This window comes from Phyllostomus discolor, chromosome 9, assembly GCF_004126475.2.
Source record: "Phyllostomus discolor isolate MPI-MPIP mPhyDis1 chromosome 9, mPhyDis1.pri.v3, whole genome shotgun sequence".
Classification (NCBI taxonomy): domain Eukaryota; kingdom Metazoa; phylum Chordata; class Mammalia; order Chiroptera; family Phyllostomidae; genus Phyllostomus; species Phyllostomus discolor.
In genome coordinates this window covers 18,493,052-18,510,619 of record NC_040911.2, presented here as the reverse complement: position 1 = coordinate 18,510,619, position 17,568 = coordinate 18,493,052, and the positions used below count along the sequence as shown (strand labels likewise).

The 17,568-nt window shown below is 56.0% G+C and overlaps 1 protein-coding gene across 2 annotated transcripts in view; it reads right to left on the bottom strand.

Annotated features, from left to right (window-relative positions):
- The window catches only part of ZBTB7C (zinc finger and BTB domain containing 7C), a 298,354-nt gene that overhangs the window by 72,465 nt on the left and 208,321 nt on the right, over nt 1-17,568 (bottom strand). The window contains exon 1 of one of the 2 annotated variants that reach the window (XM_028523523.2): nt 13,979-14,457. The exons of the other annotated variant lie outside the window; for it this stretch is intronic. The gene's annotated coding sequence lies outside the window, so the exon portion shown is untranslated. Of the gene's footprint in view, nt 1-13,978; nt 14,458-17,568 lie in introns of those variants that run through there. 2 annotated transcript variants of the gene reach the window in all.

Genomic DNA, 17,568 nt, shown 5'->3' with positions numbered 1-17,568 from the left:
GCAGGACAAGCTGAGGGACTGGACATCCAGTTGGGGGGATGGGGGAAGGAAGAAGAGTGGGAAGCAAAGAAGGTTTAAGCTTCCTCCCACCAGATCGGTCTGCATAACCCCAAACGAAGGGCAGGACGGTCCTGCGTGCCACCCCCACATTAGCCATCAGGGACTTACTTGGCGACTGAGATAATGTGGCTCTTGGGCAGCAGGCGCATGCAGTCTGAGTCCCAGGCCCTCCCCGACTTGTGGGCAGGGGAGGCTGGGAAGGCATTCCGAGAGTTTTCACGCCTGAAGTCTCCAGAGGCCCCAGCTCAGAAAGGAAGGTGCCTGGCCGCAGGTGGCAGATGCTCTGGGAGAGCAAGTGGGTGCCTCAGGGGTCTGCCAGGACCCTAGGGCTGGCCCGGCCCTCCCAGAGCTGTCCCCTGGTCCCGGGGCTCTTCTCCGGGAAGGCAGTTGCTTCCCATGCCCGCCCCTGTACATCCTGCAGAGCCACGCCCAGGAGTCTGCTTCTCTCGGTCTCAAGTTCCAGCAGGAGGGCGCTCTCCTGGGGTGCGGAGATGCAGCTGGACCAGCCCGGAAGACAGGTCAGGCAGACAGAGAAAGGAGCTGATGGCAGAATCATCACAGAAGGCCCCAGACCCCTGTGCATGTGCACCCCCGCAGTCAGCCCTGCACACCCTTTCGAGGTCACCAGAGCTTCCCCTTCTCAGCACACGCCCGCTGCTCTTGCTGTGTCTCCTGAACCTTCTACGACCTTCCTCAATGGCTCTGTCCTTCCTCTGTTTTTCCTTTTTAAGATCAGCTTAATGGTCACTTAATATATCACACATAATATATACATATTTTATCACAATATTAAAGGGCAATTGGAAAAATGCACACAAGAATGCCCTGCCCTCCAAATTCACACCTGTTTCTGTCATTCCACGCTTTTCCAATTTATGCAAGTCGGATTCTGGGCTTAGCTGTGTGTGGAACTGATGGGCAGTAATTCTCACGGAAGCTTGGGACTGAATGAAAGGGCTTGGCTTGCAGGGCTGGGGACAGGCAGGAGAGACGGCGTGAGCTCCGGCCTGGAGAGTTAGGGTCTGCAAAATTAGGGCTCACAGGAGAGGCCGAGTCATGTGAGGCCCTGGTGCCAAAGCGGGTGCAGAGAGAGGGAGAGGGTTGCGCTGGGCACACGGTGGCTCTGGTGTCCTGAGGGCTCGGGTGACGTGGGGAGGCAGTGTGCTCACCAGACAGTGGCAGAAGCTGGAGAATTAAAGCCTGAGTGGACCTGTGTCTTGGGCCTGGGGAGACACTGAAATCTCTGGGGACTGAGAGCAGTTGCGGGAGGCCTGCTGCAGGTGAGGGGGGCAGGTGCCAGCGTCCCGTGGCCAGGGGGGCTGGCTCGGACACTGGGATCTCTGAGGACTGTCGGTGGTGCCAGCACAGCCCAGCGGAAGGAAGCACAGTGTGCGGGCAGCGCCCTTCTTGTTCTGTTTCTTCTTTCACGGGTGCGTCCCACAATTCCCATGTTGCTGCCATGCAGTGTCTGCATTCGTCCTTTCTGGGCGCAGCACGACAATGGATGCTACCATTGACCTATTTTTGGCTACACTGATTGTTACTAATTTTTTTTCTCTTGTGAAGATGTAGCGGTTGTTTTGCAGGCATGATGCTGCTGGAGCAGGGTGTGGAGGGGGGGCCAGGGGGCACAGCCAATTCCACCGAGAGGACGCAGAGCTGCCGAGGCGGGTGGGGGCTGGGAGCACGGGGCTCAGGCTGGCTTCCTATGCTACAACGCACTCGGGTGGAGTGTCTGACAGGGGCAGCACAGTGCAAGGGCGGCTCTGGCCGGGGCATCCCTAGTGGGAACAGAGAACCACCTACTGCAGGCTGTGGGGACCAGAGGTCTGACGCACACGGGCAAGACTTCCCTGGGTGGTGGCGGTGGGGTGGCTCCAGGGTGGGGGTCCCACGGCCCAGGGAAGCTGTGCGCGCAGACCACCCCACGAAGAAGGAAAACTGCCCACACCTGTGCCCTGTGGCACTGTGCCAGCCTCACTGACGGTGCTCAGTAAACAAATGAAGGAAGGAACGAATGGATGAGATGGGGTGAGAACAGCTTATGTAACTCCCACAGTCTCGTCGCCACTCCCAAAAACGTTGGAATTTTTCCCTCCTGGGCCCTGACTCCCCGAGAAGGAAGGGGTGTGGCTGTACAGCTAGGGGAGCCTGGCCCTGGGGCTCTGTCTAGAGGGGCTGACGCCCAAGCTGTAACATCTCTCTCCTGGCAGCTGTGGCCTGGGTCTCCAGTCACGGAAACCTGCAGCAAGCCTGCTGCCGGTGGCTGTACCTCGAGAAGGATCACTGGCTGCTTCATGATCGCCTGTTATGTGCTCAGCTCCACGCCAGGGACTGAGGGGGACAGAGGGAGCAGTATAGGATGAGCTTCCTGTCACAGGGCGTTCCCACACTAATGAGCAAGATGAGCCATAGGCAGGCTGCAGAGGGCACAACATGACTAGGACAGGTCACCACGCCCCAAAGGCCCGGATGCCAATTAAAGGCACCCAGTTTGCCGGGAGAGTTGGGGAGACGGTACCCAGCCTGTGATCCCCGGGTTGTGGGGTTAATGTGACAACTGAGATGCTGCCTCACAGACAGCTTTGCCTTAATTGGCATTCCTTCCTGGCCGGCTGAGCCCTGCAGGGAAGGGGCCAGCTCGGTGTCCCCAGGCTACAACACCTCCTGTCCGTCAGGGACCCCGGGGCTGAGCGCCACACAGGAAATACGAGAAACAACTCTTCATATCCATAAACAAGACTGGAATATAAATGTTTGTGTTTCACAAATTAATAAAATCTTACAAGGTAATTCCCGGGCAAACTATTTCAGGGATGCATCTTGCAGCCTTTACGTCTTCAGCCACCATTCTTCCGGTGCTCAGAGTCTGAACTACAGAGTTAACCCTTAACGTCACTGCAGGGATTACACTCGGTGTCCTGGTCCCTGTGTCTCCCAGGCTGGGTGCTCTGGGCAGTGACTAGGAGGCAGTCTAGCGTGAGGCTATTAGTTAGGAGTGCCCCGAGGATCCAGCTTCTGCAGGAGGGAGGGGAGAGAGGGGAAAGTGCAGAGGAGAAGCTGACCAGGCAGCCCAGACAGCCTCAGCCAGCCCCACGGGGACCTCTGGAGCTGACGTGGCCCCCTCAGGTTTGCCCCACGCCTTTATAAAGCCCCCCCGCCCCCCAACACACTGTGCCTCAGGTAGTCCTTGAATGTGGGTGTCCCTAGAAAGGCATGACTCCGGGCCAGGTAACTCTGCAGCCCAGGCAATCCTTAAAGGGCTGGCTGCTGACCGCCATCCCAGCAGCCCAGCAGCAAGGCCACTTGCTGCTGGGAGTAAGGGACCGATAAGAACAGCAGTGACCGGTACGGGGACAAACTGGAGGACATCGAGAGCCAGTGGTGCATTCTAAGAATGTGTGACACAGAGAACTTGTTCCCCAGCGTACTGTGGGCAAGCGATCTCGGACAGGCTGTGCCAAGAGCAGAGCCACTGGGCTGTGCCAGCGCAGGGCCAGCGCGGGGCCGCCGCGAGAGCACTGGGGCGCGGCGAATGTGCCTCCCGGAGCTCTGCAGACGTGGCCAGGGCCGCTCTCTGGCGATACATCATCTTTATAACCATTTGATCTCCTGAAAGGATGCCGTTTAAAAGTTTACATACCGATGTTTTCTACTTCCTTTATTACCTCTCGTGCTGATGTCCCCTCTCCCCCTATCATTACCTGCTCTGTTTTCGTACCTGGTAATAATTACTGTGAATGTCACCATTCTTCACCATCACTGATACATGGACATAATCTGAGAGCTGGCCAGGATTTTGCCATAGACAGGTCTAAGGAGTTTCTTGATCAATACACTAAAAATACCTATCTTTAATCGACCCCTGACACCCTGGGTTTTTAAAACAGCCCTGGGTGTCTGTCCCCCTCTGCCCCCATCAAAGCAGCGCTCAGACCCCAGCCCTGCCCCATGCGACCATGGAGGCTCTTGATCCAGTCACCTGAAGCCGTGTTTGGATTTGTGCCTCCACCGCTTCCCACAAGGTGCTGCTTAGCCTATTCCCCAGATTCAGACAGTTGCAGTCCCCAGGGGAGGTCCCGGCCGAACAGATGCCCCCATCTAGCTTCATGTGACCTGGGGTCACCTCCCTGGAATAGGCCACTGTGGTGCATCGCGGTTTGTCCTGTCCAGATGCGGAAGGCCAGCGCTTACGGACTGGGCACCGAGGGGCTCTCTCGTCCAGCCCTCACAACAGCCCTGTGAAGCTTCATCCCCATTTTACAGAGGAGGACGCTGCAGCAGAAGGAGGTTGGGTGCCTGACCCACGGCCATCACAGCCCTGGGGCTCGCACCTGGCCCTGCCTGCAGCGCCTCTGTGCTAAGAAGCTGGGCCATCTGCCTGTTCTTCAGGTCAGAGCAGCTCCGTGGGGCCTCCCGGGCCCCTGGCCCTAGTCCCCTGCTCTGACTCGAACACCACCATCTTTCCAGACACTTAGCTGAGCGTAACACTTGAGTGTACAGAATCTTGCTTCATGTTCAAGTTCTGGTCTTTACCGGGTAAACAAATGATGGCCTTTGGACCGCAGGGGCCAGAGAGCTGGGGCCAGAAAGGACCTGTCACACAGGAGGGCTTGCCGATGGGGCATCACCTGCCATGGCCCTGCGGGCTGTGGGGACAGCCCCGTGGGCCAGTGTTTCTCATCCCAGGACCCCACCCAGTCTCTCCTGGCTCCCCCAGATAAGGCTCACTTGGCCTGGCCTTTCATCCCAGCGTGGGCCTGGGGTTGGCTGACGCTCAGCCCCTCTCCTCTGCCTGGGTCCGCTAAGAGGTCACCTCCGTGTTATTGGAAAGGCTTCCAAGAGCTGGAGGCCAGGTTCACTCAGAGGGTGCACCACGGGAGCGGGAGGAGGTGGAAGGGATGGTAGAGCGATGTGTCCCTCAGCAGGGTGCCCTGACAAGGGAAGGCAGGAGGGGGCCCGTGGAGCTGAGCGCCCCACAGTGGGGTGTGCCTGAGGGCCGGCCAGGGGCCGCCCACCCAGCCGAGGGGCCCATGTCCATTTTTGCATTAAAAATGCAAGTTAAAATTCCATTAGTTTTTCCATCTCAGATATCAACCTGTGGTATTACTTAGTCCAGCTTGTCCTTTCAAAGTCCCTGGTTCCCCTGCAGGGCCCCCCAGCTGACAGTCCTCCCCCCCGCTCCCCGTTCTGTTCATTCACCTCCTCTCAATGCTGCGTCCAGGCCTCACAAGCAGGTGCTGCTGTGCTTGATCCTTCTAGGAGGTCCCCACTCCCACCCAAACCACCCAGAGTACTTTGCTTCCTCTGCACGCCCGAAGCCCCCCCATTAGAAACATGTGCCCTATATTCCCTCTTCCAAAGGCACCCACGAACGGGGCAACGCAGCAGCCAGTGCCTTACATACCTTAATGTGATTTAGTGTAAAGAATCGGCTTTCTTCTAATAATGAGGCCAGGTCATCAGAAAGTGGGGATGAAGCAAGACTGTTGGAGGGACGCTAAGGACTCGGGGTGGGTGGAGATTTGGGAAAGCGGGAGGGTTCCTGGACGGGCGGGCGGGGCGGGGGGAGTTTGGAGCAGTGAAAGAACAGCATGAAAACACCAGGGAAAAGGTGTTTTACTGTAAATGTCTGTCTCGCTGCCTGCACAAAAGGGAGCGATGAAAAACTAGAGGTGGAAGATGAAGACGCACTCAGGGTGGCGCATCACTTCCCAGTGTCCCTGTCACTCCGCCAGAGCCCCGCAGCTTAGACTGCGAGCATTCTTAGAGTGGAGGTTTCCCCGAGCGGACACACACATGCGCGAGCACACTCCAAAGGAAAACACTGCAATGCCCCGGAACCCACCCCGAGTCCATTCCCTTCAAAGCCGCCAACCGAGGAGGCCTCGCAGACCAGTGGGAGGCGGCGGATCGAGCCTGCAATTCCTTTTATTGCAACTCCTACCCTTCTAGAATTTCTCCTCCTCGGCAGGCCCAGGCCACAGAGACATTAATCCCTATTCAAATGCATCTTCAAGGTTCTTCCTTGAAAAAAAAAATCTCTCAAAACACCCCAAAGCAGCGGCTCTAATGTCATCGTGTGTGCGTTCACCAGGAAGGGAGGGGAGCTCGGCAGGCTTCACCTGGCCTCTTGTTGGAAGGCAGAAACGTGACCCTTCCTTCCCTCCTCCACCCTTCCCTGCTCCCCCTCCCTCCAGCAGCTTTAATAAACAGTGATTATTTCAGTCTTTAGAGCACAGCTGTCCTATGAATTGTCCAGTCAGGGTTATGGGGTAGGCGCCAAGGGCTGGAGCTTGGAGCTCAGATCTCTGAACAAACTGGCCCTCCCTCCCTACCCTGCCTGTCCCCCTCCCTAGCAGGTGGGAGTTGAGGAGGAGAGCACAGCTCTGGCTGGGACGGGAGGACGGAAGCATTTTTTGAGCAGCCCGCTGAGGGCAGAACCCCAGTGGGGGGAGGTGGGGGAGCAGAGCTTGCAGACAGGGGTGGAGGTGGGTTGGCGCTTCCTACCTGCCATGAATTCAGGCCTCTCCAAAACCCTCCATTCAAATCAAGGCGGTTTGAAATCAGTACCTCTAGGCATTAGCCTCAGGCTCTCTCTGGTTAAGATGTGCTAGCACGTTATTTGAGGACAGACATGGAGTGTTAGTCAGTTTGTCATTGGTAGGAGGTGTTCAGGAAATGCTGGTTAAATGGACAAATGAAAGAATGAATGAGCGACGAAAGAAAGAGAGAGAGAGAGAGAAGGGAGGGAGGGAGGGAGGGACTCTGGGTTACCATTAGGAGTAGCAGAAGAAGGGGGGCAAGTGCTGACAGCTTCAAGGAGACTGACACCAGAAAGGGGTCTCACATCACAGTCGCGTACCTGGCCAGCCAGGGCAGCACAGGACCTGTCCTCAAAAAAGCAAGACTCCAGCCCTGGCTGGTGTGGCTCAGTGGATTGCGTGCTGGCCTACAAACCCAAAGGTCCCTGGTTCAATTCCCAGTAGGACACATGCCTGGGTTGCAGGCCAGGTCCTCAGCTGGGGGTGTGTGAGAGGCAACTGAGAGGCAACTGTTCGAGGTATCTCTCACACACCGATGTTTCTCTCCCTCTCTTTCTCCCTCCCTTACCCTCTCTCTAAAAATAATTTTTTTTAAGAAAAAGGCAAGACTCCATTACTAAGGAACTGCCATGTGCATGACTCCTGCTAAATCTTCCTCCAAGAAGTTGGGACCACGGTCCTTGGAAACTGTGACCCTCAGAATTGTCACAGATGAACTTCAGACACCGTCTACTCAAGGGCTTGCCGATGTTTTTCAGCGGCAAGAGCACCTTGTACACACAAAACTTTGTAAGACACAGACCCACACAGACCAGTTCTGCTTGAAGCAGCTCAGCGAGACCCTTTGGAGAACACCAGCCTGACCCAATTGCTTGTTTTGAGTACGGAAACTGAGGCCTGGGGAGTCAGCCCGTGTTCTCAGACTTCATCACAACCTCCTTCTTCTGGCGCCCAGTCTCGTCCTCGCCTGAGATTCTACTTTCCAGGACTTCTTGGGCGGGGCCCGGGCGCCTGTTATCTTTTTAAAGAGTTTCGTAGGTGGTTGCGACCTCTAGTCAGGTTTGGGAATTGCTGGATGAAGTACTAGTTTGAAAGTGCAGAGTAGATTAGTAGCAGAGCCTGATGTCAGCTGTTCTTGGGGTCACACAGGCCAAATGCTATGACAATGACTTCCAAGAAGCTGCTGGAATTGATTTCTGGCACTGAGGTTTGGTCGTATCGGACATGATGCCACAGAAGGTCCGCTAACCAGGACTTCGGTATGTTCTGGTGAAAGGGTGATTCTTTGTGATCTCTCATAGTCTTTCAAGCTAAGTGAGCCTCCCTATCCCCTTGGCCCAACCGTATCTTTGTTAAGAGGCCGCCCCGGTCAGTCCCACAGATAGAACAAGGGGATAAAACTCTTTCACCACGCCGCTGAAACACCAGTGTAACATGGAGCACCCAACTGCACCGAGCAGTTCTGGACGTATCAGTAGGTCCTGCAGCAGCCCAAGGGCCCAGCAAGAAACGGACAAGGTGGCCTTGCATTGACCAGCAACTACCTGGCTGAGAAGTCAGGGCTCTCCAACAGCTTTCTCTGTGGTCCCAAAGGGGCGACTTCAGAGAACGAAAAGGTTAGAATCTTATTCAAGTCTCCACTCAAAGCCCCAGACACCGAACAGCATGTCTAAGAATGCACAGTCATTTTCCTTTCGGTCAATTGCTTCCCTTCCCAGGGCCTGGCTTCCCATCAGCAGCCGCATGTGGACAGAGTGGGGCTGGGGGAGCGGCCCCCACTGCTGGACCGCCTCAGGAAAACGGCAGGAGAGCAGTGACGCCCGAGTCATACTCGGGGGCCCTGCCCTCTCCCACAGACACTTGAAGGGAAAACCCAGTGAGGGCTCTGGGACTTGCACGGGAGCCCCGGGCTGTCACCAAAGGCCTGGCAAGCAAATGTGACTAAGCTGATTCCACGCTATTTCCTGGTGCTGCTCCCCTGAGCGTACTTTTGAAAATAGGATGGCTGAACTAAAGAGGTGAAGATTGTCAACAGGTGCTGGCGAAGATGTTGAGAAACCAGAGTCCTCATACACTGCTGCTGGGAACGTAAAATGGTGCAGCCACTGCGAAAACCAGCCTGGCAGCTTCCCAAGCAGTAGGACACAGAGTTACCACATGACCCAGCAGTTCCACTCCTAGGTATCTATCCAAGAGACAGGCTAACCTACGTCCACACAAGTACTTTCAAGCGAATCTTCATAGCGGTATGTTTTACAAAAGCCAAACACAGAAATGAGCCAAACGTCTATCAAGTGATAAATACAACATGGTATAGCCACACAGGAATATTACTCAGATATCAAAAAACGAAGCACCGATGTATGTGCTACCAAGCACATGAAACTTGAAAGCACTATGCTGAGTGAAAGAAGCCAGTGATAAAAGGCCACACAGTATGTGATCCTGTTGAGAAGAAATGTCCAGAGCAGGCAAATCTATACAGAGACAGAAAGTAGATTACTGATGACCAAGGGCTGGGGATTTGGGGTGAAATCAGGAGTGACTGCTTATGGGGTATGTGGTTCTTCCTGGTGTGATACAAATATTCTAAAACTGATTGTGGTGATCATTGCACAACGTTGTAAATATACTAAGAGCCATTGAATGGTACACTTTAAGTGGGTGAATTATACAGGATGTCAATTACCTCTCAATAAAGCTGCTATTTTTTTAAAAACCTCAGGAAAGTTCCCGTTGTTTAGGTTCAACAGAGGCCTCCTCTGGGAGACTTCCCTAGGGCTTCAGGCAGGTAGGGCTCAGCGGGAGCTAGAGTCACTGTCACCTCTCCAGTGACCTTTACCAGTCATCTCGCAAAGGCCAATGGGCCAACCTGTTATCTCCAGAAACAACTTAACAGACTTAGTGGCCAAAATCCACAGCCAAAAAGGCAAGAGTCCCCAGTGGGTGTGTGCGCACATGTGTGTGTAGGCAAGGCAGAATTTTCCAGCAGGTCAAGTTCATTTCTGTGCTATCGTTTGGGAGGGCCACACGTACATTTGCTTCTGGTTTGTATCTAATTTGAAGAAGCCGACATAGATCGCGTCTTCTATTATCAGACCTTTTCCAGTTCAGAGTCTCAGTGTTGCCCCGATCAATGTGTTCAGAGGTGGACTGGCTTACTGACTAATGTAGAACAACACGCCCCAGGTTCCTGACCGAAGAGGGGCAGGCTGCGGTCATCCGGGCTTTCCTCTTCTGCACCCCATGTGGCCCTGAGCCAGGCCACCGCTGGGGAAGGTCTCTTACCCCGAGGGGGAAGCTTCCTTCTCACTAGCTGGCCTCCTGCATGGTGGAGGGGTGCAGAGGGGACACCGAGAGAAGGGGGCCCACTCTGGCTGGTCCCCTTCCAAGCAAAGCCCAGATGGAGGGGGCCGCCCAGATGGAATAAGAGGAAGTGTGACAGAAGAGAGCATGCATTCCTTTTCTTCTCAACAAAGACTCAAGAGGTACAGAGGGAAAGTTAAATTATGCTGCGATTTTGCTCCACTGGAGATAAACTCTCCCTTCAAAGGAAGCGCCCACCTCTCTCCATCATGGTACCTCGGGGTCTATCGGTACTCACATTTATTAGGCAATGACATAAAGAATGCATTGTATAAAGGGCCCGTTTCATCACCCCATTCCCCAAGCTATTTTTTTTCTTGCTAAGTCATGAGAAGTCCAGCGAGTTAAAAATCAAAACAAAAACTAACAAGCACGCACGCACACACATGCACACTCACTCCAAGATGGAAAAAAATCCTTCGTGGAAGTTACTATGCGGCGGGCGGCTCCAGAAAGGAAAAACACAATCTCTGACTAATATGAAGGAGGCTCCAAATTGCTCTTGGCAACAATCTCTCAACCCCAGATTTCCCTCCCTCTATTCATCTCCGCAGTTCCCAGCCACAGGAAAATAAACTGAACAGCTCTCTCCCCGGCCTGACCTGCAGGGCTGCACGACTGAGCAGGGCCTGAGCACACAAATGAAGCTGTGCAACGATACACCTGTGTCACGGCTGTAAACACGGGACAGCTGGGCAGCTGCTCACCGCTCCTGTCGGGCTGACGGTCTCAATATTGGGAGAAAAGTTCCTCGATTCTGGCACCATGACATCAACACGACACACAGTATAATCTTGTGATCTCAAACCAGGATTTTGTTTTTCAAAGGAAGAAGGAAAACTGTCCTGTCCCACTCCCCTCAGCTCCCCCCTCCTGAAGGGGCTGGTGTCAGTTCTGAAGGAAGGTTCTGGAGCTCCGCTCAGAGGGGCGGAGCTTCAAGGTGAGGCTTCCCAGTGTACCTTCCTCGCCGAGGTGATAGTTCATTTGAGAGGTAGTTCTCCTGTACCTATTACACCACTCAGGATGGAAGGAGAGCTAACAGGCCGAGTGTTCCAGAATATTTATGGCTGTTCCGTCTCAAAGCTCCCTCCAACACCACTTTATTAGGACGGGTATGTCAGGCCAGCTAGAGCGGAGATGGACAGGAGCACTGGGAAACGGCATCGTAAACGGAGGTGGAAGCCGGTGAGGAATGGTCTTTTCAGCTGAGCCCTAAAACGCGCGGGCAGGCGGGTGTGAGCTGCTCTGAGAACCGCGGATGCCAAGAGACCTGTGTTCTACAACCGGCTGTCCTGCCGAGTCTGGTGGACACGGACACGCTTCCCCTGTGCCGAGATGAGGGGCGTGGAGCTGCGGCTCCTGGCCTGCACATGTGGCGAGTCATCGTGGCCCCCGAGGATCGGGGCTGATGCACCAGGAGGGCGACCCTCAGGGGGTGTCTCAGCCCAGCTGGCACTGCTCCAGAGAGGAGACTGTCCTCTGGGAGGCTGCATGGGTGCTCTTGTCACCCCCAGCTGGGGTGAGCCCAAACTAAAGGCCCATCTTGGAACCCACAATCCTAAACCAATAATCTGGATAGCAGGGGCTCAAGCAGCTCCAGGGGCACTGTGCATACTTCCGTGTCCCCTGACTATAGCAGGGGGACAGCTCATCACTCCAGCGGCCCACCCCCCTCTTCACCTAGGCCTCCTGCTGCTTCTCCTCCGTGGAAATGCTTTTGTGACACCTTCCCATATGCTGTCTCATTCATTCACTCAATCAGTACCCATTGAAGGATATGCTATTGCTATCACTCTTCCCATTCACGGAGGTCAGTCTTCTTACTGATGTATGCCCAGCATTTAGCATGATGCCTGGAACCACACATTAGACAATACACCCATTGTCGAATAAATGATTGCTTGATTGAATGGAAAGAAGATGAGGTTCAGAAAGGCTAATATTCTGTGTGCCACTTACATACTATTTTGTGTCGTGCTATAATTACACCAGAGTGATTCTTGTCTCCCCAGCTAGAGCATAAGATTCTAACAATGTGTGGTGTAATGGGTACCTTTGACTCCCAGCTCTGTCACTAACGAGCTGCGCAGCTTACTTAACTTATCCTTTGGGCCTCAGTGTCCTCATCTGCAAAGTGGGTCTAATGATCCCTATCTCACAGGTTATGTGAGTTAGAAGAGATCATGGACGCCAAGCCCAGTGTCTGGCACAGGGTAGGTGGCCCCTGAACGTCCCACCCCTCTCCTCCCCGCCTGTCTGCTCTCTGGTCTCTCTGCTGGCACCGACACAGCAGGCTACGCCTTGAGTTCTTCAGCCCAAGCTGGTGGACCCAGGGTCTGTGTGGCACTGGTGTCCTGTGGTTCTGTGCAAGGAGCCATGAACTCACCTGGTCCCCTGGACCTCAGTCCCTCATCTATAAACTGGGGATGATGTGGACCCTGGTGGCTGCCCTTGCGTGGTCCTTAGGGTGGCAGTTTGGGAGCACCTAGGAAACAGCGCCAAACTCTGGACCCTGAGGGATGGAGCACAGGCTGGCTGGCCCCAGTTTTTGGGGGGGATGGGGGGGGGGACAGTAGGTTTCTTTTCCCTTTTAGCCCAGGTTGGGCCTTAAGAGGAGAGGGCGGCACCCGGTTACTTTCCTTTCTAGAAGATCCAGACAAAGGAGGTTCCTGAACACTGTTAATCCCCCAGGACTTAACTGGGTGAAGGAGCGGAGCTGAAACTTGAACCTGGCAGGGCCTTCACCCTTTTTTTGCCCGCCCTCCTCTTCCACAAAATCTTCTTTTGAATCTGGAGAAAACTGCTTGATCGTTTCAACCACCTCCCTTAAATTCTCAGATGGTGGCATTTAGAGGGATTGGAGGGGTAGGCCACCAGTGGGCCGGTGAAGCTCCTGAAAGAGGCTGCCTTCCCCGCAGCGCCCAGCACCAAGGGTTAAAGGAAAGAGGGCAGCGGTCCCCTGCCCACCCGCCTGTAGCCAGGACCACAGAAGCCAGGGACTGAGGCAACGGAACCGGGACCACCCCGAAGCCCTCTCTACAGCCGCTGGGTGCAAGGGGGTTCGAGCTCTGTCCGGAGTCCTTCCCGGGCCAGCGCCGTGGCCGCTGAGCTCAGCGGCAGGGAACCAGGCGCTCCGGACCGCGGCTGGGGTATGATCGCCCTCGGAGCCCGGTGCCGGCCACCCCATCCCCACTTCTAGTCGCTGGCCGCCTCGGGAGCCCCAGACCCTAGCTAGCTTGGCTGGCGTGCCCGCGGGGAGGGAGTTGTTACTTCCCACTCACACCCAGTTTGAAGCGAAGGGAAGGGTCCCCCACCCACCCAGCTCAGCCGGAGATCAAACCCGGACCGAGACCGGACTTCCCCGCTGGCTGGGGGAGAGAGATTCCTGCCAACCCCCCGCTTTAATTTCTGCCCCTCTCCGGACTTCGACTTGGGCCAGCAGTTGCCACGGCTTCTGTCCTCCCTCCCCCTCCATCCACCAAGTTTTGCATCCGATACTAGAGAGGACCAAGCTTGTCGGGGGCCGGCGGGATTTATATACTAAAAACATATATCCACCATTACCTTGGGAGAGCCTGCGCCTCACACGTCCCCACCGCCAAAAGCCTGCCCGAGAGGGCCACGGGCCACGAGAAAGAGAAAAGAGTTTCTTCACGCAGAGTTCCAGATTCTTTTTCGCATTTCGCTAGCAAGTACGCGGCCGCGGCCGTACGCCCTCCCATCAGCTCTGGGGCTCCAGCCCCGGGTTCCCCGGTGCGCTCAGCTCCAGCTCTGGCGCGGGTTTGAAATTTCGTGCAGACGCCGCCCGGCGAGCGCCTGTGCTTGCCGCCACCCCGGGCCAAAGGGTCCCCGCTCGGGTGGTGAGGCTGCCCGCAGCGCCGGAGGTGGGGGCGCAGCCGCTGGGCGCCCGCGCGAGCTCTCCCCGACGCCCGCAAAGGCTCCCTCCCCACCCCCTCCCCGCGGCCTGGCTCGCACCCCGCTCCCGGCCGAGGCCGCGGAAGACCCACCTGGCCGCCCCGGGGGCGCCGCGCTCGTGCCCGGGTCGCGTCCGGAGCGCCGCCAGGGTCCCGGGCTGGGAATCCACGCGGCAGCGCTGCTCAGGGGAGCCTGCCGCAGCCGGCGGGAGGTTGTCATTGATTCGTGCTGGGCGAGTTAAGCCATTCCAGGAGTGGTTTTGAGAAAGCACTCCGACCCCTCCCTCCAACCAGAAGTATTTGGCAAGCAGCCCCTTTCGTCCACCTGTACTGTCGAGCGCGGGACAAGGACCAATTTCACCAGTGGCGCTTTATGCCTCACTTTATAATAGGCAAATTAAGCTCTTTCGTAATGGTAAAGCTGAAATGGAAGTAGTGGCGGTGGAGATCCTCCCCCCCCCCCCCCACCGCCCCTGCCCAAACGCCCCTTTTCTCCAGGGTTCTCCGTTTATTTTCCTCTACTGCTCCACAAAATGCCTTGCCACTTAGCTCAAATCAGCGGCGGCTTTTTATTATTATTGTTTTATTCAATTCTGCGTGTCTTTTATTTTTAGAGGCAATTTTATTTCCATTTGCCTGAAACCTGCGCCCAATAAAATTACTAGAATTATATGTTTTCCCCTTAAAGGGTCGTGAGTGTAACTTAACCAAATCAAGCACCGCACAGAAAGCATCGGAGTGGTAAATAAGAAAGAGGAAGGCGCCTGAGGGACGCTAGGAACCGGGGGCCTGTCCCCTGTCCGGAAGGGGCTGCTCAGCTGGGCTTGGCCCAGGTGGGGTCCTGAGGCGGGGGTGGGGGCCGCTCTGGCACTTCTCTCCCAACACACAACTCATACAGGCTGTCATTTGCTTTGTCTTGCTTCTGAGACTGACTCAGAAATGCCAACCGGAGATCCAGCAGTTCACTTTTGGGGTGGGCCAACCGCCAATCACAGAGAGGTGTGGCCCAGCACCCTCTCCCAAGCAGTTCCTTAACACCCCCACACCCTCTCTGAAAACTGCCAGAGAGGAGGCTCCAGCGGCTGTCAGATCTCCCCCCCTTGAACCTGACCTTCACCTGGGGGAAACCACCATTAACTCCTCGGTCCCTAACCTGGCTCTCCTCAGAAGTGGGGGCGGAGCCCCGGGGAATTCTTCCCTGGAGACCCGCTGACCCTTGTGCCACGGAGAATCCACACATACCAACTAAGAGGCCTGGCCCTCTGTGGCCTCTGCCACTCTTCCAGGGGCAGCCCATGACCTTTAAAGCACCCTAAAGCCAACAGTAAACCCCAGAGGTCTATGGAGGACGAAGACTGGGCTCTGATGTGCAGAACCCCAGGACAGTGGTTCAGACTGAACTATCTCCTCCAACAGGTGCCCCCTGCCTGAAATCCCCGTGTTAGTGATTCACTCCTTCGTGGGCACGCCCTGCACGGAGCCTGCGCCCAGCAGGCAGAATTGCTTCAGCAGGGCTGGGAGGGTCTCCCTCTGATTTTGACACTGTGCCTACCCATGGGGCCGGGGTGGGGCGTCTCCACAAGGGGCCAGAATGAGTTTGTCAGACTCACTTTGAGATGATGGGAGGGACATGAATGGCATCGTGAGGGGACAGAGAGGCTTGGAGCCAGGGAGGGCGGGAAGGGGGTGCTACATCAGGGAATTCGGCACTGAAGGTCAGGAGGAGGGGAGGCGCTGGAACAGGTGGACAGATTCCCAGATCGGATGGCTGCGTAACTTTTTATCCAAACCCACGTACTCCCACAACACCCAAGCCAAAGAATGAAAAGTCAAATCCCTTTGTTCACAAAGTCACTAATGAAGTAGCTAATCAAGTGTAACTCCACACTTCAATCCCAGACCATGTAGGCAAGCTGCCAACACATGACGTGGATGGAACCAGTGTCAATCCAGAAGCGTTTGTTATGCACCAAGGGGGTCGCCTCCATGGCCTGTGTGGAGGTGGGTGGGGCAGGTACAGTGGGGTGCTGCCCTCAGAGCCTCCTGTCTTGTGGGGAGATGAAGCACAGGTGGCTGGTCAGTGTGGGGCAGGGCCCAGAAAGGGACAGGGCACTCACTGTGCAGAGCAGCCAAGGAGCCCAGAGCAGTCTCAGCAGGAGAGGGCTTCAGGAGGTGGGCCATGCAGGCCTGGGAGTGTGTGCTGCTGTGAGCTTAGGAGGGCACATGAGGTGGGGGGTGGGAAGCCAGGGGGAGGGGGCAGCAGCCTGGTTTAGAGTGTTCTTGCAGTGAACAAAGCGTCAGGCTGGGGTCTACAGGCCGGAACCAGTTTATGGATACATCCTCCGGCTGAACGGAGGGTGTGCAGAGCAAGGCCTGCTGAGGAGGGAGGGAGGATTGGAGCGCCCCTTTCCAACCCAGTTGGAGCTGGACGTGGGCGGAGGGGATGGTGGAGGAGGGAAGCTGCAGGAAGGGGTGGGGGAGAGTTGCAGTGCCCAGCCCCGCCTGCCCCCAGGCGGCCCCTCCTAGTGGGGCTCCAGCCCCTGGACCTGAAGGAGTGTCTGAGTAGGCCAGTGGGCGGTGCCAAGGCTGACGATATTGCAGCCAAGATCCTGGGGAGAGCTGGCCACTGTCCAGCCCACTGGCTGGGTCCTGCTGTGGACAGTGAATGTCATTCCTCCCTCCCCTTAATCACTGTGTGTGTGTGCCCTGTTGGGACACACCCTCCAGAACGGCTCTGGGCGAAAGGTGGGGAGCCCTGCCCCACCACCCCTCCGGCCTCACCTCCCTATTCTTGGCCCCTCAACCCCTGTGCCAGCTGCCTCCTGGGAACAGGACCATAAAGGAGTCATAAAGGAGAGGCTCTCAAAGCCACCCACAGAAAGGGCTCTGGGCAGGCCCGACTCTAGATCTGTTATTGTGCATTTCCTTTTGGGATGTGGTCCCTTCCTGGGCCCTCTTTGGCCTCCTCCCTCTTACTCAGCCTCCTCTCCCCGCTCTCCTTCCCGCCCCGCCCCCCTTCCGGGGTCAGGTCACTCAGAACACTGGGAAACAGGCCCGTTTGCAGGCGCCTGGCTTTTCACATCTGCCTCCAAGCCCGCACCTCACTCTTGTTCCAGGAAGGATGGGAGCTCCCACTGCAACCGCCGGGCCTGGCTCAGAAGCCAAACAGAGGCACAGGGAGATCTGCTACTGTGTTCACCTGAAGTCTCAGGGGCGCCTGGGCGTCAGCCGTGACGCAGGCGCACAGGCGGCGTCAGCGAGAGCATGCGCAGATGCCCCCAGTGCCTGTGTGCACCAGTATCAGGAGGTGGGTGCAGAGATGGTCCACGAGATCTAGAAACAGTAAATGACTGGTACCTGCTGGGGGTCCGCCCCTCACTTAATCCTGCCAACACCCCATGAGGGGGGTGATCTTATTTCCCCTTTTTACTGATGAGGAAACAGACTCAGAGAGGTCTTACCACTTGTTCAAGGTCACATGGCTTGATAAATCATAGAAGTGGATGTGACATGTGGGTCTTTGGGATGCCGGTGCCCAAAGGCCACCCTTGGGGTTCAGCTCTGGCTCTTTGTCTAGTTTCTACAATTGGTTCTCTACGAAGCAGTTTACTTTGCTGGTGTGTGCCTCAGTTTCTCCACCTGCTAAAGAGGCCCCGTGATGACCCTTGCTGAGCTGAGAGGCT